The sequence below is a fragment of the Danio rerio genome, chromosome 16 (genome assembly GCF_052040795.2).
Source record: "Danio rerio strain M-AB ecotype USA chromosome 16, GRCz13ab, whole genome shotgun sequence".
NCBI lineage: Eukaryota > Metazoa > Chordata > Actinopteri > Cypriniformes > Danionidae > Danio > Danio rerio.
In genome coordinates this window covers 24559819-24586621 of record NC_141036.1, presented here as the reverse complement: position 1 = coordinate 24586621, position 26803 = coordinate 24559819, and the positions used below count along the sequence as shown (strand labels likewise).

Genomic DNA, 26803 nt, shown 5'->3' with positions numbered 1-26803 from the left:
ATGATGCATTTCTCCAGAAATGAATTTTCCATCAGTGCCTGAATAAAAATATCATTTGTATAAATGTAAATAAATGGAGGATGACTTAAAATGTGTTAACTCGTTTATTTTTTATGTTCTTCACAATAACAAAAGTGGTACATCCAAACCAAACACAGGGTAAGCAGATATTACTTGAACTAAATAATCCTTTAAAGAGCCCATATTATGGGTTTTTGAAAATTCCCCTCCATGTAGTGTTTAACACAGCTCTAAGTGAAGTGAAGTATCCAGCTAAGGCTTAAATCTGTAAGAGTACAGTCCCAGCCGGCATTTCAACGGTGATTCAACGTTGAATCAACGTCAGGTCTATGGTTGGATCAACGTTGAATTACCTTTCGATTTTGCAAATTGGATCAACGTTTATATAGTGACGTTGTTTCACCGTCGGACCACCACCGGTGATTCACCGTTGAAATCACAACGTTGTTTCACTCTTACCTTCTTCATGGGTGAATTGTGGTCGTTTTGTAGACGTTGAATGAAGGTTGAATTACCTTTCGATTTTGCAAATTGGATCAACGTTGATACCGTGACGTTGTTTCACCGTCATACATTTCAACGTAAGTTAAATAGAAATTACATACAACGCAAAGTCCATAAATATAGCAAACAAATTTTTACTAATAAAAAATACACGACACAAATACACAACTTAGTCTGTGTATCAATTTATTTAATACACACCTCATTATTTCATTTATTCTAAATATACAGCAACATTTACAGCATACATAGTTCATTAAAACCATGCAGGTTACTATACATGCTGTACACTCAAATACAGAAAAAGGCATACAATTAAATAGTCACTTTTTAATTAGGTTTCATGAATTAAAGTTAGTTAATGTTTACTAACATGAACAAAGAACAAATACTTGTACAGCATTTATTAATCATTTAATTAATTGAAATATGTCCTGATGCTATTAAAATCAAAATGCATGCTTGTTAACATTAATGCACTGAGCTGACATGAACTGTACTTTCTTTATATGAAAGATGCTTCATTGCTCTTTGTTCATGTTAGTAAATACATTAACACTTACTAATACAACCTTATTGTGAAGTGTTACCGTCTTCAGAAAGACAGATACTAACTAAATTAAACTAAGTAACTAAACTACGCTTCAACCATCACAGTCTCCAAAATACAATTCTGTTTACAAAGTTTACAAAATACCCATTTTTAATGTGGCTGCAGTAAAAAAATAAAATAAAAAACATCACTCACAACTAAGAATCACAAGTGAAATACATTACATCTGTTTGAGGTTTTATAGGTTGAGAGAAACACTTGAGGTAAAAGATGGCACTGGGGACAAAGAATCAAGTGTAAAACACTAAAACATCTATATCAGTCTAGCAGTTAAATACATATTTATTTCTCAAACACCAGGTGAGTTTCCTACAAAATCAATAATGAGGTTTGCTATTCCAATTCATTGTAAATGAATGGCTTCACTTTCACAATAGTGAAAACTCATGCTATAATCTAAACCTGACATTACTCCTTCACTTTGCAGGTCTGCATGCTAAATATTTAGTAGTTTTTTTTTTTTTTTGTATAAAGTACATCTATTGTGTTTAGCATTACTGCAGCAAAACTGAGCACCTGTGACAGTGGAACATAGACAAATATTTCAGTAAATCATCAAGAAAATGTGTAGAATATATGGTTTTATTCTCTCTCACAAACACAACAGTAAAAGCAATTTGTTATTCCATTATTATTATTAGTATCATAAAAATTGCATGTTCACATGGGTCTTATAATAATGGCACCACTATTTCACTATTACATGTCACATTAAGTGTTCATATAGGTTCTGTTATTAATTACTTGTGTCATCCCAGAGACTTGTTAATCTTCAGAACACAAACTAAAATATTTTAGATTAAATGCCTCATCCTCTACAGACAGCAATGGTCCCAAGATGGTCATTGTCAAGATAAGGCACAAAACACATTGTCAAAATGTTCCATGTGACTTCAGTGATTTCAACTGTGAACATACCAAGCTCCAACAACACTTTAGTGAGGCAAAACAAAACAGTAAATACAAATGTGTTTGCATATATCTCTCCCGCATTAGATCAGCGTGTGTGTTTACTACGAGCAGTAAGCACACACCATGACCTGTTGTGGCAAAGGCAAACAAGTTATTTTTACAGTACTTTCTGTGATTTAACCTTTATGACAAATGTACTGGACCTGTTACTATACCTGATATATCACTATCTTTTTTGAACACAAATTTCACTGTAACGGGTGCTGTTGTTTTGCTCCAGTTACACCTTTAGAGACCACCGTACTAGTCAGACATCCATACAAAAGCAGAGAGTTTGGTCTTGTGTAGCAGAACTGCAATAGATGTCTGTCTGTCTAGGCTGACACTGGTTTAGGCCATCAGTATGTCCTTGATGCCCTCAAATGGAGCTTCCAGAAAACCTGCAATAAATGAAATACGAGGTTACAACTAAGTTGGTATCAGCTATTATACAAAGTGAAATTCAAATATTTATTTTTATTGAATCCAAATTTGTCCTATAATATCGCCACACTCAATAATTTTGACCTAACTAAGAGAAGTGAAGAATTAGTTGTGATGTCGTCAGGAAGCCCTTCGCCACCACCGGTGCCAGCATTTCCAGAATTCAAATTTCAGATTCTCGAAAAAAATAGCTTTTTTTTTTTTTTTTTTTTTTTTTTTTTAACCAAGGCTGCAGTAAAGAATCATGAAACATTCAACACATCTAATAATTACAAGTTGTTGTAAACCATTACATGTACTGTAAAAGCTGTTTAAAGCTTTTTAGACATGGTTGAGAAAAACTCTAGAAGGAGTAGCACTTCTGTAAAAGTCTGCATGTAGGACAGAGAATAAAAGGGATAGTTAAAAATTTGTATTCTGTCATCATTTACTGACCACATTGAACACAAAAGAAGATATTTTGAAGAAAGCTGCAAATCTATTTAACCATTGACTTCTATAGTATTTTTTTCTACTATGGAGGTCAATGTTTACAGGTTTTTAGTTTTTTTTCAGAATAGCCTCTTTTGTGTTCAACAAAATAAACTCATAATGGTTTTAAACCATTTGTAGAGTAAAATGTGAGTAAATGTTCATTCTTGGGTGAACTATCCCTTTCAGTTGGAAAACACCAGAATTCTTAAGTAGACCCTTTTCGCAAGACAGATGATGCATTTCATTTGTCATCTTAATCCTCAAGTTTTTAATATTTAGATTTATTTAAATAGCATGTTTATTTATTTGTTTTAATGACATTTAATAAAACAACTTCTCAATGACATCACATGTACTGGACCTGCTACACATGTATCACTATTTTTTTTAATACAAATTTCACTGTAATGGGTGCTGTTGTTTTGAACACAGTAGCAGTCAAGACATCCATACAAAAGCCTTGGTGTGGAGTAGCAGAACTGCAGTCTGTCCAGGCTGACACAGGTTTAGGCCATCTGCGTGTTCTTGATGCCCTCAACTGGACCTTCCAGAAAACTCAGAAAGTTAAAACCCATTACACCTTTTATCTGCTACTATACAAAGTGTAATTTAAGCATTAATTTCTCACTAAATACATATTTGTTCCCCAATACTGTCACATAGTATAACATCACAACATGATTTCACAATAATAATATCAATATAACAATATAATATCACAACATAGCCTAACAATCAATAAACAAACAGATTAGAAAGAGAATATCACCAACCAAAGCACCAAGAAGATTTAACAGATAGTTAAAGGTAAAGTAAACTTACATGGACAAAGCCTTTTCCATTCAATGCTGTGCAAGTTAGTGCGTCTCTGAAGTAAGTTACATGTCTAAATGCAAAAACAACAACAACAGTGAAACGACAGCAGTTAACTTTGTAATAATAACACTAATAATACAGCGTATAAAATGGATATTGTTTTATAACGTTGCTCAGTAACTTTAAACTGCGTTTGGAGTTTATCGCTTTGAATTTGCCATAAAAACGCTCATTTAGACTAACGTTAAACATGTGACATTACCTCGAGGTTAGCTGCGCGTCACCGGAGCGCAAACAAGACTAAAAACAAACTGGAAAGTTTTAAATGCTTCAAAATTCGAAACACTAGACCTCAAAAGTCACGTTTAAGATACACTGACAAAATTGGGGGGTAAATAAAATGTTAAAGCATCTAAAAACACGCTTACTTCTGAATTCTGCTGCCTTGCAGGTCAGGTGTTCGTAATTAAGTGAAGTGAAGCGCTGCGCGTCGCCGCGTGCGCGGAGTCCTCCAATACCATGGTAACCAAACATGTTGAATGTTGGGTGAAGCCATGACGTTAATTCAACATACAGATCATGATAAAAAAATGTCAACGTTGATTTGTACAAGGATTTCTGTAACTTTTTTCAACCATTTATCATTCAACATTGTTTCAACATTAAAGCAACAACTGACATATTTTCAACCACATTTCAACGTTGAAGCCTTGTCATATGCAGGCTGTTTTTCAACCATTCAACATTAAACGTTCTATCAACATTATTTCAACGTTCAAAACACAACTGACCTTATTTCAACCATATTTCAACGTTGAAGGTCGGTCGTGTGCCGGCTGGGGTGTTTAAAACAGTTGATTCATCTATAAAAGAGTCGACTCATAGTGCTTCAAACGAGTCGCCTTGATACCGATTCATTAGGTGTTTCGCCATGACGTACGAACGAAACCAAGTTATTCACGTGCACGCGCAAACCCGGGAGATTTCAAACCTGAGGCCCCGCCCTCTGACGCAGAAACCCAGACACACACACACACACACAAACACAAACACACACACAAACATGCCGGTCGATTGAAGTCACACTGCAGATGGATATTATATCGAGTCTCTACCCAAAGATGAAACATCAGCATTATAACCAAGCAGTTGGAAACTACTGGAAACTTCTGGAAACTACATGCTACAAAGAATACTTCATCTGCGTTTGTTAAAGGAAGGATCAGTAAAGAGTAACTTACTGATGGACGTCAGGATGGGTTTCCATTTCTCAAGTGTAAGTACGTGCGGTTAAAGTTGTTGACTCTAGCTTGCAAATGTATTTGTATTTGTGATTTGTTACTTGTAACCGCATGTACTGTATCCGGTTAACTGGCTATATTCTCTTATCGCGTGCAAAGTCACGTTAAAAACGTGACGCGTGCGGCTTTGTTTATGGAGCTCCGTGGTAGAGTTCTGCATTCCCGCGGCTGTCCCCGCGCCAGATTTCTGCGGCGCGGGAATAAATTTCCGAATAAATCGCGGGAGCGGTCGGTAACGGGTTTAATTTGGGACGGGAGCGGGCTGTCTAGCAATATCACGGATATTGCTATGCGAATGAGAAAGAGAGAGTCTGCTTGGTGCTTGTGTGTGTTAGTGCACACGCGCACGTATGAGAGAGAGAGAGCGAGCGAGAGCGAGCTTTGTGTGCTTGGTGCTGTGTGTGTGTTTATACAGACATCTTGGCTGTCTGGACTGTATACTGGGTGATTTTTGGTTGTGTTCTCCCCCGCTCTAGCGGGATCGGGCGCGGCGGGCAGAAAATGGAGCGGGTTATCAGGCTAAAACCTGGCGGGTGCGGGCGGAAGCGGGAGCGTTGTCGTCCGGAGGTGTGTGTGTGTGTTTTTGTGTGTGTGTGGCAGCTAAAATCCACGCCTACACTATCGAGCGTGTATGAACTGTGATTACTTTTTATATTGCTGATTAGCTATTGGCCATTTCACTCTCTGACTGAAGGCAGTCGACCAATCGCAACAGGCTGTCATCGGTCCAATCAGCGCAGATTAACTTCGCGCTAAGGAGGGGTTTGGGAACAAATGAATCACTGCACGATTCATACGAGAGTCGCTGGAATAATTAGGTAAAAATAAATGCAGATTATAAGACCATGAAAGTGTTTTTTGACCTTGCATGCATATTAGACTGTTGTTGGAGACCCTTACAACCAAGATATGACCCTATTTCATGTATAATATGGGCTCTTTAAAAAATTGAAACAAGTGCTTTTGCTCAAAGTTAAACATTAGGTCAATCAGTAGTTAGAACTAAATAATTCAACCACAAATTTAAAGTGACTATTTAGCTGCCATCAAGTGGCTCTAAACCTTTGAGTTTTTTATTTATTTTTTTATCTTTACACTAATAAAGATATCATGAAAAAAAGCTGAAAATCTTTAGTAGGAATTGTAGGAAAACCAAAAAATACAATGGAAGTCAATAGTTACAGGTTTTCAGATTTTATCATATATGTGAATGTGTTTAACATATCTTAATATGTGTGTGTGTGTGTGTGTGTGTATTATTTTATTTAATGTTTTTTTGTTGTTCTTTATGCACTCATTGTATTTTATGAAATAAATTGATAATAGTATTTACATTTTTTGTTCTGTTGCTTTCATTACATTTATTGTTCGTATTTGTAAGATACTGAGGATACAAAAATCTGTCCAATAGTTTGTAAATGTAAATATTATATGTAACTAATGAAATACTTTATTATAATAAAACTTAGAAATACTGTGGTTTAATGGTGTTTAAACTAAAAGTATATTAAGACATTGATGATATACACAGTATGACATGTCATTTTTAGAAATGAGCGTTATCTCAAGCGGATTTATATCCTGAATGCAAGTCAGTTTATCAAAATGAAGATACCTGGCATGTTTGTTTAGTTTGTTGCGGTTCCACGTACTCTCGATCTTCTTGTACTTCTCCAGCTTGACCTTTTTATGGCATGTATCTCTCTTTCGTTATGTGTCTCTCTCTAGCTGTCTCGCGAAGCTACACCACAAAAATGGCACTGGCGTGACGTCACACACAACAAACGCACGTGACTGTCAAAGACCGATAGAGAATTTGCAGAGGTATTCAACAAATCTAAAGCAGCCCAACTACCACCTCATCGATCTTGGGATTGCGCTATTGAACTACTAAATATGTCTCCTCCTAAAAGCAAAATTTATCCACTGTCTCGTCCTGAAACTCAAGCCATGGAAACATACATCGAGGAGGCCCTATCTTCTGGTTACATTTGACCCTCTACTTCCCCTGCAGCAGCAGGATTTTTTTTCATAGAGAAAAAGGATGGAGGTCTCCGTCCATGTATCGACTACAGAGGATTGAATAACATCACTGTCAAATATCGTTACCCTCTTCACTTGGTTCCTCCTGCCCTTGAACAACTACGTGAAGCCTGTATCTATACTAAACTTGACCTCAGAAGTGCTTATAACCTTATCCATATTCGGGAGGGGGACGAGTGGAAAACTGCATTCCTGACCACTAGGGGGCACTATGAATACCTTGTTATGCTTTATGGCCTTGCTAACTCACCGGCAGTCTTCCAGTCATTCATAAATGAAATATTCAGGGACTTGCTGAACAAAAATTTCATTGCTTATATAGATGACATTTTAATCTATTCCCCTAACTTAGAACAACACATCAAAGACATTAGGACTGTTTTGGCACGATTACAAGAAAATCAACTCTATGCTAAGCTGGAAAAGTGTGAAAGTGTGTCCAAAACCTCCTTCCTAGGATACATTATCAGCCATCACGGAGTGGAAATGAATGACACCAAGGTTCAGGCAGTCACTGGTTGGCCTCTCCCCAAAACAGTGAAGGAGCTACAAAGATTTCTAGGATTTGCCAACTTTTATCACAGATTCATAAGAAACTACAGCCTAATTTCGGCCCCCCTCACATCACTGCTAAAGGGTAAACTATCTAAGTTGAAATGGAATCCAGAAACAGTAAAATCATTTGAGAAACTTAAGACCAGCTTCACCACCGCTCCAATTCTGAAACACCTCAACCCAGAGCTACCCTTTGTTGTTGAAGTGGATGCATCCTACTATGGCATTGGGGCAGTCTTATCACAACGTCATGGTAACCCAGGTAAACTCCACCCCTATGCTTATTTTTTTTGCAAACTGACGGCAGCTAAAGGAAACTATGACGTAGGCAACAAGAAACTACTTTCCATGAAGGCAGCACTGGAAGAATGGCGTCACTGGCTAGAAAGAGCTGTCCATCCCTTTCAGATTATCACAGACCACAAAAACCTTGAGTATATCAAAAGTGCCCGATGACTAAACCCTAGACAGGCTCACTGGTCTTTATTTTTCACCCATTTTAATTTTACAGTAACCTATCGCCCAGGCAACAAGAACCATAAGGCAGATGTCCTTTCTCGCAGATATGACCAAGGGCAATTGGATCAAACCCCAGTATTGATTCTTCCACCATCTGTAGTCATAGCCCAAATCAGCTGGGATATCATGGAAGAAATACAAAGAGGCCAACAAGATGATCCACAACCTCCTGAATGCCCCCCAAATCACCAATATGTCCCACAAACACTCAGACTATGAATCATGCAGTGGGTACACAAGTCTTTAAGTTCAGGACATCCAGGCATCTCTCAGACATCAAACCTGGTACGCAATGCATTCTGGTGACCTAAGATGAACCAAGATATTACTACTTTTGTCAAGTCCTGTGCAGTCTGCGCCCAGTCAAAAACACCACGAGAGCTACCATCCGCATTACTTCAACCGCTCCCCATCCCTCATCGTCCATGGTCACACTTAACGGTAGATTTCGTCACCGATCTACCCAACTCCAATAACTACACAACAATACTCGTTATCATAGACCACTTTTCTAAAGCCTGCAGACTGATCCCACTTAAGGGACTACCCACAGCCATGAAAACTGCCCTAGAACTATTCCAACACGTATTCAGAGTGTATGGTATCCCAGAAGACATAGTATCTGACAGAGGCCTCCAGTTCACTTCCAAAGTATGGAAAGCATTTTGCAAACAACTAGACATCAACGTTAGCCTCACTTCAGGTTATCATCCTGAATCTAATGGCCAAGTGGAAAGATTAAACCAGGAAATTGGACGCTACCTCAGAAGCTACTACAGCAGAGAACAAGACAAATGGAGCAACTTCCTCCCCTGGGCGGAATAAGCTCAAAACTCTCTTACACATTCATCCACGGGACTAACTCCGTTTAAATGCATCCTAGGCTTCCAACCTCCCATGTTCCCCTGGTCTGGTGAACCTTCTATGGTACCATCAGTGGATGACTGGGTCCAACTGGGTGAAGAAGTATGGAACAGCGCTCACGTGAGACTTCAAAGAGCAATTCGAACCCAAAGGATCAATGCAGACCAAAGATGGTGTCCACATCCTAACTATCAACCTGGCCAGAGAGTCTGGTTATCAACCCGAGACCTCAGACTACGACCACCTAGCAGGAAGCTATCACCAAGGTATGTAGGACCCTAGGACCCGAATTAACAATGTCGCATACCGTTTAGAGCTTCCTGCTGATTACCGCATCTCCCCTTCCTTTCATGTTTCCGTCCTGAATCCGGTCCACCCAACGTCTGACTCTGGCTATTGAACCGTGAACCCCCTCTACCTTTGGAAATTTATGGAGCACCTGCATATGCAGTTAACGAGATTTTGGACTCTCGCCGCAGTAGGGGTTAGTTACAATTCTTGGTGGACTGGGAAGGCTATGGGCCAGAGAAGAGGTCTTGGGTTCCGTCGAGGGATATACTGGACCCATCTCTCACCCAGAACTTTCACCAGCGGTACCCAATTGCCCAGCACCATGACCCAGAGGTAGACCTAGAAGATGTACACCCGGAGGTGTCCCTAGAGGAGGGGAATCTGTAACAAACAGAACTGACAACCACTCATCCAACCTGCAGAGGGAGCCCTCACCGGAATTCTGACTGTCAGTTCTTCGTTGGTTACTTCCTGTTTAGTGGCCATATTAACCTGGCCATACCAAACACTCAGTGTGAAGTATTGCCAGTATCTGCTGCCTTACCAAGCGTATTCTCTGTTTGATCTGCCTTTTGTTATGACCTTTGAGCCTGTTATTTTTGACTACTGATTTTAGAAGACTGTTTTTGCCTTGTTTGCCTTAAGTGGAATCCTCAGTGGATTTTAAAAGTAAAAAACATAATCTAAAAAAAAAAGTGCAGTGTGTGGGTGAGAGAGAGCAGTGTTTCGATGTGACCTGGTTGTGTTCTGGTTCTGTGACTGCTGTTGTTGGTTGCTGTTTGGTTAAACAATTATGACAGTTAAATGAATAACGTAAAATATATTTTAAAGTTAAAGAATATTTTCGATTTTAATAAGTAAATTAATTAAATATTAATCTAATATTTTGGCCGTTGTTTGTGCGTATGGGTGGGTTTTGGACAGCTTCTGGGCTGGAAAAAGTCAGCTATATCTGGCAACACTGTACATTAATTAGTATGGCTGCAAATGCAACAGAATCAGCCAAAAGACATTTTTTAATCCATTGTCCCTTTCCCTATCAATTAAACCGCAAATCGCTCCTGTCACATTGCGGTAGGTTTCAAAACCACTAGGATTGTTTTCATTTTTGAGTGAACTAAGAATTGCTGTTATATACAGTGCAAGATTACAAGTGTTCTTGTAGATCAAACAAAAGAGCGGTGAGACCGCATGAGAAATGAGCCAAGTGCATTACATTACACCTGTTTCCTGTGGGCATATTTTGTGAATGTGTTAAGGAAATTATTAGTCATTGAAATGCTGGTCTAGTTCATAAAAAAAGCTTTTTCAGGCAAGAAAAAATGCCTGTAGCTTAAACCAGGCCATCTGACAGGAAACATCTATCAGTTGTATTGCCTTTTATTGCCAATACCTCTGATAAGACTAATAAAAAGAGTTGTCTTCTGCACACACATTTTAGAGCTTGATAATATTTAATGACCAAAAAAAAAAAAAAAAAACAAGAATAGAGACATTTAATTTCCCAAATATGTGCAATAAAGTGAAAAAAAAACAACAACATTATATTATTACAGGTAATCCCACTACATTTACAGGTATGGGCAATGTATGCTAACTTGTATGAAGCTAAAAGTGCTAATAATAGTTGCTAAAACATGCCTTTTAGACCAGCAAACTAGTATTTTGTCCCTGAAGCCAGAACATTAAATTCTTTTTGTTTGTTTGTTTATTCATTTCTCAGTTCAATAGTCTGACAATCAGTGCAACGGTGAAGCAAATGTCATTCCTTGACCATAATTGAGTGCAATAATCAATCGACTCATTAATGTCATGTGTGAAAATTCTTGAATGATTCACCATCTGTTACCGATGATACAATTTAAAAAATGATGCATTAGTACAATGGTTTAATCTTGTGCGGTCATTGTAAATTCAATTATAAAATGATTATCTCTATTCACTGGGCCAAACAGCTCTGACTGCTTTACTCAATGGCTTCTGTGTATTAGTTTTTATCTTTGAGGCATTTAAACCCTTAGGTTAATGACATATTAGAACAACACTTCTTTTGCAGTGTTTTATTTCTGACTGACTCACTGCTGAAATGTGCCAAATCTATAACTCATGTCACTTGATGGCTATATTTATACTCACAAATAAGCATTTGGTGGTATTTGAGGTCTTAGCTCAACTGTCAATACAGTTGAAGTCAGAATTATTAGCCCCCTTTTGAATTTATTTTAAATATTCCCCAAATTATGTTTAACAAAGCAAGGAAATTTTCACAGTATGTCTGTCAATATTTTTCTTCTGGAGAAAGTCAAAAAATTGTAGGCTAAAATAAAAGCAGCTTTTGTTTTTTTTTTTTTTTAAATCATTTTAGGGACAAAATTATTAGCCCCTTTCAGGTATTTATAATTCCATCATTATACAATAACTTGCCTAATTACCCTTACCTGCCTAGTTAACCTAATTAACCTAGTTAAACCTTTAAATGTCACTTTAAGCTGTATAGAAGTGTCTTGAAAAATGCCTAGTAAAATATTATTTACTGTCATCGTGGCAAAGATAAAATAATTTAGCTATTAGAAACGAGTTATTAAAAAAACTATTCTGTTTAGAAATGTGCTGAAAAAATCTTCTCTACATTAAAAAGAAATTGGGGGAAAATATGACTCTAATAATTCAGGGGGGGCTAAAAATTGACAATGACAATGTTTCATTTAAAATTAAATTTAAACAAAAGTTGTTAAACTTATCGTTTAAATAAACATATATTTATATCTGCAAAAAAAGTCAAGGAACAAAAACCTTTTTTAATACAGGTTTGATAAATATTGAAATTGAATATCGAAAGCAAGATCACATTTCACAGAGCACTCACAGTCACATTTATTGCTGACTCTGAGAAAGTACCTTCAAAAGGAAAAGATTTTATCCAAATGGTAAATATTAATACCTCATGTAATAAATAAAAATTTAAGAGGTATATTTTGTGTACTATTATGTATCTTTGAATTACCTATATGGACACTTTCATTACAAAGGAGTATCTTTTAAAAATATGCCCTAGTGGCAGCTTTCATACCTTGATTTCAGTGAATTCAGATGGATTCAGGCCAAAAAAGTAGTGCCACAAATCCTGGTGGCTGGAGCATGGACTGTGTGCCCATATAAGTAAACAAAGACAAAGTGCAACAGTAATAGAGCTTCTGAGGGATGTACAGAGAGAGCTTAAATTTACAAACGTGCAATATTGTTGTATTTTTAATTATAGCTTTAAATCAATATTCAGTTATTTAGTATCAGTTAATCCATTAATAATTATTTGTAATCCATATTTGTTAATATTTAAAAATATATTTTTTTAAAGTCTGAGCTGGTAATATTATACCAATGCAGTAATGTTCGGGATGAATGATAGATAATTGGAGCAGATTTGTGAGAGAGGTCTGAGAAAAAAGAAATGTTAGGGATTTGGGGTATCACAGGCTTGATCAGTTGAAACTGATAAGGATAGGGTATAAAGGATGTACAAACAAGCAGATGAGTGATGATGATGGGGAGGTTTTTGTAATGGTTGTTTCTCACTCTTTTGAATTCAGTAAAGTTTATTTTGATACTTATTTTGTTATGTTTTCAGTATCTTTGCACCCACTTTGAACGTTATCACTCGATTGAATGGGCATTATCTGTCGTTATCAGCTATGGGTTTGGAGTCTTCTCTATTAGTATAGCTTCTGAGACTATCAGTGGGTGCAGAAGGCCAATACTGGTAGTCTCAGAAGGCTGTTATCATCCATCCACGTAGTTAATCAGCTATATTAATAGAGAAGACTCCAGATCCAGATCTGTTTTTACATTACTGTGACAGTTGGGTTTAGGATTAGGGTAGATGTTAATAAAATACAATTAACTGGGAAATTAAATAAACAATCTAAATAATTCTTGTTAACTTTCGGCCGCAGCTGTATGTGATCTGTAGCTGATTAACCATGTAGATGGATGATAACAGCCTTCTGCGCCAACCAGTAAGTGCAGAAGGCCCCTACTGGCCCATATCTATCAGCTGAGAACCACTGATAATGTCCATTAAATTGAGTGATAACATTCGAATCAACTTATTCGGCTTTGAGAAAATCTTTACACTACTTTAAGTATATTATTTGAACAAAGATTAAAGGAGAATTTAAGGTATTGATATGCTGTACGATAAATGTCTTTTTGCAACTTGAACAGGCAAGTTCACCTTTTTGTTGACGTAAAACTCTCTGCACCACTGTATCAGTTTCTTCCCTTTCCTTTCCTTGCTATCTTAGTTTAAAGATTAGATTCCAAATAGATTTTGGTAATACATTTCAAAGATTGCTAAATAAGCAATTATTCATCAGTAACTACTTTGACTCCTGTATTTTTAACAGTATGGCCTAGTTGAAAGTAAGACTGAAATATAGACTAAAAGTAAAATATGAATGTAAGGATAACTGTGATTCATCATGTATGTCACTGGTGACCTTGTGCACATGAGAAACTAGATAAAAAGGAACACGCTCTTCATTCTGTGTCTCACTTTGCAGAAACTGCCGATGATGTATGATTGTGTGACCTTTGCAAAGAATAAAACAATTAAAAGACATTTTAGGTAAGACTTTGTCTTTTTGATCATAGAGAGAGCCTCTTTAAAGAAAATAGCCTCTACAGCACCAAAATAAAAATAAGTGATAACATAATTTTCATTTTCAGAAGTAGTACTAACCCTTCAAGTGCTAGCATGTGTTTTTGTATTGTGATCACTGATTTGCTATAGCATGTGTTATGATTTATGTTTTCTTTCTGTCTTTTTTTCACCCTCCTCTCCGTTTGCTCAACCCTTAGGTTTCTTATTGGTTTATTATTCTGTCCATCATCATTATGACGCACTCCGGTTCCACCAATCCCAGGACGAGCCGCAAGGATTTAAAGCCCTGTCAGACCAGTGTGTGGTGTGTGGTGTGCGCTCTGCCTCGGCGTACCCTTTGTGCTCCACGCAATTTGTTTGTGCAAATGCTTCGTCTATTTAGTGATTTATCTCAGTTACTGTGGTAATTCGAGTTTGCTTGTTGAACTTTGTTGGCTTTAAGTAACATAATATGATGGTTGTTGTGTGATTCTAAACTAAGCTTTGACAGAATTATCCGGTTTGTTTTGTTTAGTTTAGATTGATGTTTTGTTAGATTAGTTTAAGTGTTTTGCCACCCGTGTACTTTGAGTTTTGTAGTTTAATTAGTTTAGTTCGGGTGTCGTATACACTAAAGATCTTATTTGTGTTTCTTTTTGACGCCTAGTTTAGACATTAGATTTAAGGATTGTTTTGTTTTGTTAATTTCTTTGATTTGGCTTACACTCGTTGTTTTTGTTTAAAGATAATAATTATAAGTGTTTATTTCTCCCCCCATTTATTATTGTTACATGTTTCAATTATTGAGTAAAAAGCTTTAAAAAAGAGTAACTGAACCTTGCCTCATTCTTGATCTGTCGCACACATTACACCTGTCTCACTTAAATGTTACAGCATCCCACTTTAACATCATAAACACGTAACACATGCTTGTAGTGGCACACCTTTCGTGCAAATCCTTATGTACCACCTTTTGCAGATTCTATTCCACCAACCAGTATTTCAAAAAACAGGAGTAAGACCAAATCTTCTTTTTAAAAATGTTTACTGAAGAAATGCAAACAAAAATACAAAGTTACAATAGAATCAATATAGCTTGGTATAGCTCGGTCAAAAAAACTGTGTTGTCTCCAACATCCATAACTGCAATCTGCCTGTATTTAGTCTCCACTTCACTTCCTAATCTGCAATTGCCTCTCTGGATATCACACTGTAAATGTCAGAAGCCAAAATACCAAAGTAAAGGTTTTTAAATTGTATCAATTGTTAAATTATGCATTTTAGATAATACAATCACTATGAATTCTTAATATATTTAAATATCATTTTCATTTGCCTATACAATGAATATCATAGACAAATTATGTGGAGGGTTCTTGTTTTCTTAATTTTTCTTGATTTGTAAAATGCAAATCTAAAAAGACAAAGCCTCAACCTTTTTTTTTCAAAAACCTTTTTTTTTTCTTTCATTTTTTTTTCATTACAGGTTTCTTGAAAGCAGACACATGCTCTATAAAACATAGCCCTCCACATCAAACCACAAAGTAAGCAGATGAGCATGGAGTCATCTTGAGGTTATGCTGTTTGAAAAACAACTGTGATTCCTTGGTACGTCTTGGGATACTGTAATAACAACATTCAGCTCCCATCATAAAACCACACAGGCTTAAACACTTCATCACACTGTCTCATTCTATGCCACAGCAATTCATTGAGGTTCCATAAATTTAAATGAAATGTTGTCAACAGATGCCATTTGGCTCCTTATTGTATACAACAAAGGGTCTCAGTTAAAAGACCCTATGTTAAATGTCATGATTATCAAAAATAATCTGGTATTGGGTTCATGAGGCATGTCTCTGGGTCTAAATGTTTGCTAGGGCATGGCTGGGCAATTACTGATTACTAAGTCTAAAATAAGTCTACTAGTTTAAGCAAAGTCTCTTTAAGGCAAGTCATTTCATTCGGTGGCCATCTTTGAAACACCTCTTGTGCAGTATGCTCGGGCATTCTGTCTGAAAGAAAAAGCATACAATTCTCCAAAACTGTTTGCCAAGCTTAAGATTACATTACAATTTTGGAATCACTGGTAAAATTAAACAACAATGGTCTCAAAAGTTTCATTTCTACATGTTTGAATAAAATTGGCACCATCAGGGATGTGTTCTCTCCCCACTGCTCTTCCCCCTGTACACCAATGATTGAACTGCAAAAGACCCCTCCATCAAGCTCCTGAAGTTTGCAGACAACACTAATGTTATTGGCTTCATCCGGAATGGTGACGAGTCTGCATACAGACAGGAGGTGGAGCGGCTAGCTTTATAGTGCTGCACAACAATCTGGAGCTAAACACGCTCAAAACACGCTGATAGTGAACTTTAGGAGAACCCCCCACACTCCCCCCACTCACCATCTTGAACAGGACTGTGGCTGCAGTAGAGTCATTCAGGTTCCTGGGCACCACCATCTCTCAGGATTTAATGTGGGACATTCACATAGACATATTGTGAAGAAAGCCCAGAGACTGTACTTCCTTCGTTAGCTGAGGAAGTTTAACCTGCCACAGGAGCTGCTTGTACAGTTTTACTCAGCTGTCATCCAATCCATCCTCTGCACTTCAATCACCGTCTGGTTCGGCTCAGCTAACAAAACCACTCTCTGTAGACTACAGCAAATAGTCCAGACTGCTGAACTAATCACTGGCACTACCCTTTCTACACTTCAAGAACTATACTCTTCCAGAGTGAGTAAAAGGGCTCGCAAAATCAATCTGGACGCCTTGTACCCAGCACACTTCCTGTTTGAACTGTTAACATCTGGTTAACGTTAAAGAGCACCAAGCACAAAAACAGCCAGACACAGGAAAACTTTCTTTCCTCATTGCATCTACCACATAAACAGTTAAATATACCCCTACTTTGCAATAAACATTTGCAGTACTTACTCATACGCACTTGTACACAGCACCTTATAACAATAAACAATGCAATACTTGGTAACGCTTTCTTTTACAACCCGCAAAGTACCGCGTAAGTACAGTGAAATTACAGTGTACTTTTCTGTACGTACTGTAAGTATAATGAACGTATGCGTAGGTATAAGGGAACAAACCGTAATGCTTGGGTAAAAAGGGGGTAACAACCAGATGTTCATCACGAAAATTACCGCGTAAGTACAGTGAAATAACGGTGTACTTTTCTGTACCTATAGTGTAAGTATAAATAACGTTTACGTAAGTATAAGGGAACAAACTGTAATGCTCGGGTAATAAGGGGGTAGCAACCAGATATTCAGCATCCGCGTAAGTACAGTGAAATAAGGTTGTACTTTTCTTTAAATTGCAAAAGAATAAACCATAATGTTTGCGTAAAAGGGGAGTAACAATAAGATATCCATCACGCAAAGAAGTATATTAAGTTTACGATGTACATTTCTTCAAGTATTGTATACATATAAAGAATTATGCAAGGATGGTGACAACCTATTGCTATCTGCAAATGTACTGTATATGCACCTGCGTGAATACATTAGTACTCTTATTCAGTGCTTGGGTTTTATATGGGGTGTTTAATGAATAAAAGGTTTATAACCTGTGAAATTATGAACCCTTTTATAATGTATGTATTTTAAATCTGCAATTCAATATAAAATATATTTCCATACACTACTTACCTTATTTTTACTCGTCGATCTCACCAAAGCCATCAATGTCTTTGCATGACATAGGCCTACCGTCAGGGTTCAATGCAGATTAAAACAGGCTCGCATCTTTACTGCTGTTTGCACAGGGGGGCTAACTGTTGCATTTCAGTAAATGTATAGCTGATGCTTTATAGAAAAATCTAGTAATTTGGTCTTCAATCAATAAAAACTGCTGCTGTAGTTTAGTGTTCAAGTATACACTAGTATGTTAAAGTTCAGCTTCTTCCCTCTTTGTTCCCTGTAGTTAAAGGGTAAATACAGTATTTGTTCCCTCCTTGTTCCCTGTACTTACAGGGTAAATACCACATTTGAGGGTTGTAAATTAAAGTGAAGCTTTGTTCCTCTCTTGTTACCTCCTTGTTCCCTGTACTTACAGGGTAAATACCACATTTGAGGGTTGTAAATTAAAGTGAAGCTTTGTTCCTCTCTTGTTACCTCCTTGTTACCTGTACTTACAGGGTAAATACCACATTTGAGGGTTGTAAATTAAAGTGAAGCTTTGTTCCTCTCTTGTTACCTGTAGTTAAAGGGTAAATACAACATTTGTTCCCCCCTTGTTCCCTTTAGTTTACAATGTAAAATCTTGAAGGCAGTGAAATAAATATACAAACACACAATATATTTCTTCTTTACTTTGTAACCTTTATTTTAATAAATAAGCATTTTAAAAGACTTCATATTAATCAAACATTGTCTTGTCTATCATTGCCTATACTCATTCATTTTCTCTTCGGCTTTGTCCTTTTGTTAATCTGGGGTCGCCACAGTGGAATAAACCACCATCTTATCCAGCATATGTTTTACGCAGTGGATGCCCTTCCAGCTGCAACCCATCTCTGGGAAACATCCATACACACCCACTCACACGCATTCACTACGGACAATTAAGCCTACCCAATTCACCTGTACCGCATGTCTTTGGACTGTGAGGGAAACCGGAGCACCCGGAGGAAACCCACGCGAACGCAGGGAGAACTCCATGCAGAAACCTTCTTGATGTGAGGAAACAGCACTACCTACTGTGCCACCGTGTAGCCACCCAGCTGCAACCCATCACTGGGAAACATCCATACATACTCATTCACACACATACACTACGGACAATTTTACCTTACCCAATGTCACCACATATTTTTGGACTTGTGGGAGCACCCGGAGGAAACCCACGCTAACATGGGGAGAACATGCAAACTCCACACAGAAATGCCAACTGACCCAGCCGAGGCTCGAACCAACGACCTTCTAGCTGTGAGACGATTGTGCTACCCACTGCGCCTGCCTATACTCAAACAGCAAAATAACACATTATTTCCTTCCCCCTTTTTTTCTGGCATCTCTTGCTTGGCTTCCTCTTCTGCTCTTCTCAGCTTCCACTGAGGACTCTGATGGTGAGTGGCTGATGAAATCCCATGGGTCTTGCTGCTCTGCATTTATATAAAATATATGAACAGACAGAAAGGCTTTTAGTAAGCTATAGACATGTTTATTTTCCTGTTTAATGTGTGTGTAGTGGTTGTCCAACAATTTCACACACTAAACATTTACAGATACCATACAGACACTATACATTACTATCAAACAAAAGTACTATCATCAGATCATATGGGAGATTGTGATCATTTATAGTGATAATAATTAAAGCGCAGAGGGGAAAAGGCTTAAATATATGTGCAGGCAGTATAGACTTTGAAGTAAAGATTATTTGCAGTTCAGTGTACATATTTAAATTCTGTGTCACTCATTAAATGGTAAGTAAATGTAACGTTTGGGTGAACTACCCCTAAGGTTAGTTTTCGATTAAAGTACATGTCTTAACCCATCATTAGTCCTAAATAAAGTGAAAGATAACATAATATGGTTGATGTACTGTTATGGACCCTTTTTACATTTCAGCACAGTGAATGGGAAAGTACAACACATTTTTTTTACAATCTTCTTTGCTCAAATAAAATGAAAACTTTACGATGGTGTTGTCTCGACAATTAGAAAAATAAAAATATAGTGTGAAACTGAAAACGCCAGCAAGAAGAGAGAATAACTTCTAATTTACTCATGACCATAGACACTGTTTGAAACACCTCGCACATGTAATCATATTATATAATGCATACGTAAATACAAATAAATGTTATTTTATTAAAAAAATCATATAAAAAACTCAAGGATTTTAGATGCTGATGATCGTTAAACGCGTCATAACAGTGTTGTGAAAAGGGTGTAATTGTTAAAAATAGGTACAAACATCAGATATAAAAAAAACCTAAACAAACACTTCTATGTACATAACGTCATAAAAAATACTTGTTTTATTTACCTCGCGCTGCCGTCCTTGTACTGCCGTGAACAGGAAATTCTGGGAATGGAGGACGGAGAGTTGAATCGATTCGTCTTCAACAAACCGATCAGTGTGACATCAAAACATCGCGAGAACAACAGACAGCTCCGTGTGCATTTGAATCCATCTCGCGATATTGTATCACTTCAGGTACGCGCCTACTGATTCGTTGATTCAAACGAGTTGTGAATCAAGAAGCCTCTAAAGATCCGAATCAAACTGCAGCAGCACGCCACGAGGTTTTGCTCAGACTTTTGGGACGTTTGGAATTGCTCCGTCTTGTCACCATGTAACACATGTGAGTAAATCGTTGTCAGTAAATAAGGCTATTGTTACGATTAGAAATTGTGCATTAACCAGATTATATTTATTTTGTTTCATTTGTTTTTAGCGTAACATTAACGTTAGTTCATGGCCGAATCTAAACGGCCAGCAGCGAATATTTACCAATGTTTACTGTCGTTTACTTTGCACATCTTAGAAATGTTGCCAAAGTTCCTCTTGATTTAGTTTCTTCATGTCATTCCAGAAAGACTGGATGATGAGCAGGTCAGATCTCTGTGGCTGTTGTCACACTGACTGTGCAGACGATTTTCTCCCTTTATACGTTAATTACAGCAAAGTTAATGACAAAATTAATGTTTGGAAATGTAAATTGATATTTTCTGTAGCATGCCAGTTTGATATATCAATAGCCCCCCCCCCCCTCCAATTACTAGTAACGTTTGCCTAGGACTTTAGCACAGTAGCCTACTATTTAAGCCTTTTCCCCTCTGCGCTTTAATTATTATCACTATAAATGATCACAATCTCCCATATGATCTGATGATAGTACTTTTGTTTGATAGTAATGTATAGTGTCTGTATGGTATCTGTAAATGTTTAGTGTGTGAAATTGTTGGACAACCACTACACACACATTAAACAGGAAAATAAACATGTCTATAGCTTACTAAAAGCCTTTCTGTCTGTTCATATATTTTATATAAATGCAGAGCAGCAAGACCCATGGGATTTCATCAGCCACTCACCATCAGAGTCCTCAGTGGAAGCTGAGAAGAGCAGAAGAGGAAGCCAAGCAAGAGATGCCAGAAAAAAAGGGGGAAGGAAATAATGTGTTATTTTGCTGTTTGAGTATAGGCAGGCGCAGTGGGTAGCACAATCGTCTCACAGCTAGAAGGTCGTTGGTTCGAGCCTCGGCTGGGTCAGTTGGCATTTCTGTGTGGAGTTTGCATGTTCTCCCCATGTTAGCGTGGGTTTCCTCCGGGTGCTCCCACAAGTCCAAAAATATGTGGTGACATTGGGTAAGGTAAAATTGTCCGTAGTGTATGTGTGTGAATGAGTATGTATGGATGTTTCCCAGTGATGGGTTGCAGCTGGGTGGCTACACGGTGGCACAGTAGGTAGTGCTGTTTCCTCACATCAAGAAGGTTTCTGCATGGAGTTCTCCCTGCGTTCGCGTGGGTTTCCTCCGGGTGCTCCGGTTTCCCTCACAGTCCAAAGACATGCGGTACAGGTGAATTGGGTAGGCTTAATTGTCCGTAGTGAATGCGTGTGAGTGGGTGTGTATGGATGTTTCCCAGAGATGGGTTGCAGCTGGAAGGGCATCCACTGCGTAAAACATATGCTGGATAAGATGGTGGTTTATTCCACTGTGGCGACCCCAGATTAACAAAAGGACAAAGCCGAAGAGAAAATGAATGAGTATAGGCAATGATAGACAAGACAATGTTTGATTAATATGAAGTCTTTTAAAATGCTTATTTATTAAAATAAAGGTTACAAAGTAAAGAAGAAATATATTGTGTGTTTGTATATTTATTTCACTGCCTTCAAGATTTTACATTGTAAACTAAAGGGAACAAGGGGGGAACAAATGTTGTATTTACCCTTTAACTACAGGTAACAAGAGAGGAACAAAGCTTCACTTTAATTTACAACCCTCAAATGTGGTATTTACCCTGTAAGTACAGGTAACAAGGAGGTAACAAGAGAGGAACAAAGCTTCACTTTAATTTACAACCCTCAAATGTGGTATTTACCCTGTAAGTACAGGGAACAAGGAGGTAACAAGAGAGGAACAAAGCTTCACTTTAATTTACAACCCTCAAATGTGGTATTTACCCTGTAAGTACAGGTAACAAGGAGGTAACAAGAGAGGAACAAAGCTTCACTTTAATTTACAACCCTCAAATGTGGTATTTACCCTGTAAGTACAGGGAACAAGGAGGTAACAAGAGAGGAACAAAGCTTCACTTTAATTTACAACCCTCAAATGTGGTATTTACCCTGTAAGTACAGGTAACAAGAGAGGAACAAAGCTTCACTTTAATTTACAACCCTCAAATGTGGTATTTACCCTGTAAGTACAGGGAACAAGGAGGGAACAAATACTGTATTTACCCTTTAACTACAGGGAACAAAGAGGGAAGAAGCTGAACTTTAACATACTAGTGTATACTTGAACACTAAACTACAGCAGCAGTTTTTATTGATTGAAGACCAAATTACTAGATTTTTCTATAAAGCATCAGCTATACATTTACTGAAATGCAACAGTTAGCCCCCCTGTGCAACAGCAGTAAAGATGCGAGCCTGTTTTAATCTGCATTGAACCCTGACGGTAGGCCTATGTCATGCAAAGACATTGATGGCTTTGGTGAGATCGACGAGTAAACATAAGGTAAGTAGTGTATGGAAATATATTTTATATTGAATTGCAGATTTAAAATACATACAGTATACAATAAGGGTTCATAATTTCACAGGTTGTAAACCTTTTATTCATTAAACACCCCATATAAAACCCAAGCACTGAATAAGAGTACTAATGTATTCACGCAGGTGCATATACAGTACATTTGCAGATAGCAATAGGTTGTCACCATCCTTGCATAATTCTTTATATGTATACAATACTTGAAGAAATGTACATCGTAAACTTAATATACTTCTTTGCGTGATGGATATCTTATTGTTACTCCCCTTTTACGCAAACATTATGGTTTGTTCTTTCGTAATTTAAAGAAAAGTACAACCTTATTTCACTGTACTTACGCGGATGCTGAATATCTGGTTGCTACCCCCTTATTACCCGAGCATTACAGTTTGTTCCCTTATACTTACGTAAACGTTATTTATACTTACACTATAGGTACAGAAAAGTACACCGTTATTTCACTGTACTTACGCGGTAATTTTCGTGATGAACATCTGGTTGTTACCCCCTTTTTACCCAAGCATTACGGTTTGTTCCCTCATACCTACACATACGTTCATTATACTTACACAGTACGTACAGAAAAGTACACTGTAATTTCACTGTACTTACGCGGTACTTTGCGGGTTGTAAAAGAAAGCGTTACCCAATACTTTCTCCATTCGCATTTGTACACAGCACCTTATAACCTGTATATTTATAACAAATTACATACAATTCAACATCCAGATCTTTTTTGACTCATTACATCTCTGTTTAATGTTTATAGTCTTTTTTCATATTTATATTCGAGTTGTCAGTTGTCACTTTATGTGCACTTTATAAAGCTTCTGTAGCCAAAACAAATCCTTTGTGTGTGAAGCACACTTGGCAATAAAACTGATTCTGATTCTTTCAAGTAGCCCAAGCTGATGCGCATACACACTCGAAAGGAACGAGATCATGACACCAACCTCATTTTAGGCCATTCTACACATTATCATCCTCTGGATAATAATTGTCTGATCACGCTGCTCCTCTGAGGTAATTCACAATCTGTTCTTAATGGTAAATCGCCTCCAGAAATGACAGTGACTCGTTTACAAGTTTGTGGGCGTTTGAGTAGCAGCTGCTGTTATGTGATGTGCGTTTGACAGGATAGACTGTAACTCGAGATGGCTAAAGTGAATAAAACCTCTGTCTACTCTCTGTGACATTCCAGTCCAAAAATCATTCATAATCAAAGGGGAAAGGTTGTTGTGACAAACTAGAGAGTTCCAAAATATTGTCTCAGTAAAAAATTGCAAGTTCAAATATCATGATTATCAAAAATAATCTTGAACAATGTCTGAGGTTTATGAGGCCCACAAATAAGAGATCAAATAACCTGTTTAAAGTCAAAAGAGCCAACACTTTTGTTTTGTTTTGTTTTGTTTTTTAGATGTCTCTGGGGTTTTTTTATGGTTACTAAAAAGTTCTAAATGGTTGCTAGAGCATGGCTGGCCACTTATTGATTAGACACATTTAAGTCTTTAACATGCTCAGATTGGTTGCTAGGGTATGATTAGGTAGTTGCTGGGAAAATGGCTAAAGTAAATAAAACCAGCCTTAAAGTCTCTGACATTCTAATCCAAAAATCATTTTCTTCCATTTTTAATGTAAAGGTCACAGGGCAAGGGCTGTTGTGACACTAGATAGTTGTCAACATAATGTATAAAGAGATACTTAACCCAACTCATCTTCGGAATGAACCGCCAACTTGTCCAGCATATGTTTTACACAGTGGATGCCCTTTCAGCTGCAACCCAGCACTGGGTTCACACACATACACTATGGCCAATTTAGCTTATTCAATTCACCTCTACCGCATGTCTTTGGACTCATGGGGGGAACAGAAAAACCCGGAAAAAACCCACACAAACACTGGGAGAACATGCAAACTCCACACAGAAATGCCAACTGACCCAGCCTGGACTCAAACCAGCAACCTTCTTGCTGTGAGGTGACAGTGCTAACCACTGAGCCAACATGTTGCCCCAACTACAGATATTCACATTTACATCATTTACTCATTTACAATATTATCAGTGAAGTCAAATTGTCCAGTACTATAGATACTACTGTTTGAACTCATCTGAGGAATTCACTGAGACTTGACAATATTCAAGAGAGGAGGAAAATCCTCGCCACAGGTAATGCTAAGTTCAGACAGCAGGATTTTCAAAGTAGTCGTGTCACGGATGTTTTCACATTGCATGACTATCTAGGTTAGTGCTCTGCCAGTGCTGTGTTTACACTGTAGGATGGATTGGCGACAGAAGAGTTCACACTGCATGACTTTAAAATAGGAAGAATCGCCGACAACTTTGTCCAAACTTCGTCTCCCAACCAAACACAAGCAAGAAGTGACATGGAAACAACCCGAGGTCACGTAATATATCTTTCTTTATTAAGTACATAATGGAAAAGGGGCTTTAGTTTTAGAAACTTGGTATTGCTCGCCTGGCCTTTGAAGAAAATTTGCAATTTATCCTCAACTTTTTTTACTTTTTGACACGGTTGTGATTTTGTTCACACATGACACGTCAAACAAACATAGTGCTCCAGCCATATTTAAACTAGTTTTTCCTCCATTTATTGGGTCCAAATAAACTGAAAATGAGCGTTTTTCACTCCTCCCCCAGCTTCCCACTGGCCTGCAGATACCCACACTAGTGGATGCTGCTCTTTTATTGGCTGTAGGTGATCTCAGATGTTATTTTCAATCAGAAAACATTTCACACTGCATGATTTGAATCATCGACAGCTCCAGATATTTAGCATGCCAAATATATTACAGGTGTCGGCGACTAATCTGCAATTCTCTCATTTCACGTCTTCACACGATATCATTTCACACGATAGTTTATACTGTGTGATTGTCACTTACCTGAACGAGCACCGATTGGCCTGTGATTTCAGGCATTTGTCAGCGATTTTTCAAAACCTGTCGGTGAGTCAAAATCAGGGCTAAAATCATGCAGTCTGAACTCGTCATAACATAAATGAATATTTCCTGCTCAAAATGACTTGGTTAATAGCTAGATCCAATTTAACAAGGTGGACTCGGTTTGGCAGCTGGTGTGAACCTCATTCAACTACAACAAGTTAGTGAATTCATGTAAATTAACTTCTTAGTTGAGGAAAATCTTAACCACAGAATGCAAAGTATAGGATTGGTCAAGCTTCCGCTGCTTTTGGATCACTTGAATGGTGCCTGAGAAAGAAGCAGAGGAGCGTGGTCATTTTGATTCATTTATTTTTTTTAGATGCTCATTTTACCAGTACTGCTATAAGGGTCTAAGTTGTGGACACACAACCAACTAACAGGCAGCTCTTTATGTGAGTGGCTTCAAAATAACACTGTTATAGACTGAGACACAGCCTGCAATCAATTAATGGTGCATCTTCTCCTCTTTTACTGAACAAACAGAGCCAAAATAGGTCTGGTAGCAAAATCCCACCCAATCTTCCAGAGACCTAATCACAGACATGCAATCTTGAAGCCACACCCCATTTTAAATAATTAGATAATAAACTAAAAGCAAACACATGCAAGGTTCATTCATTCATTTTCTTTTATTAATCAGGGGTCGCCACAGTGGAATGAACCACCAACTTATACAGCATATGTTTTAAACAGCGGATGCCTTTCCAGCTGCAACACGACACTGGGAAACACCCATACACACTCATTCACACACAAGCCCACATTGGCTTTGACACATTCTCTGAACTGAACCATTGACTGCAGTGTTGTCTTGCAAGTAAAAATATTGAAAAACTCAACATCCATGCCAGAAATCCAGAGCAACATAATCACTCGATGATGATGTGACGATGATGTGACAGCCGTAACACAACATGAGCTCTGAGGTTACATTGCTGATACTTTCATGTAGCAATTGGGTTGAAACCGTAGCAACAGAACCACAAAAAACAACCTTTGCTGCGCCAGTCTGTTCATAGGAAGAGAAATGACTTTGAGGAAATC

The 26803-nt window shown here is 37.7% G+C and overlaps 3 long non-coding RNA genes across 4 annotated transcripts in view; 1 reads left to right on the top strand and 2 right to left on the bottom strand.

Moving 5' to 3' along the window:
- Window positions 1-26803, bottom strand: part of LOC101883647 (uncharacterized) — a 713507-nt gene that overhangs the window by 515106 nt on the left and 171598 nt on the right. The gene's annotated exons all lie outside the window — the stretch shown is intronic.
- LOC147840257 (uncharacterized) lies at window positions 18359-20098 on the bottom strand. Its single transcript, XR_015511374.1, has 2 exons — window positions 20052-20098; window positions 18359-19161 (listed from the first exon to the last, which is right to left on the bottom strand). It is a non-coding gene; the product is annotated as an uncharacterized LOC147840257 (long non-coding RNA).
- Window positions 20321-21393, top strand: LOC147840256 (uncharacterized). Its single transcript, XR_015511370.1, has 2 exons — window positions 20321-20370; window positions 21068-21393. It is a non-coding gene; the product is annotated as an uncharacterized LOC147840256 (long non-coding RNA).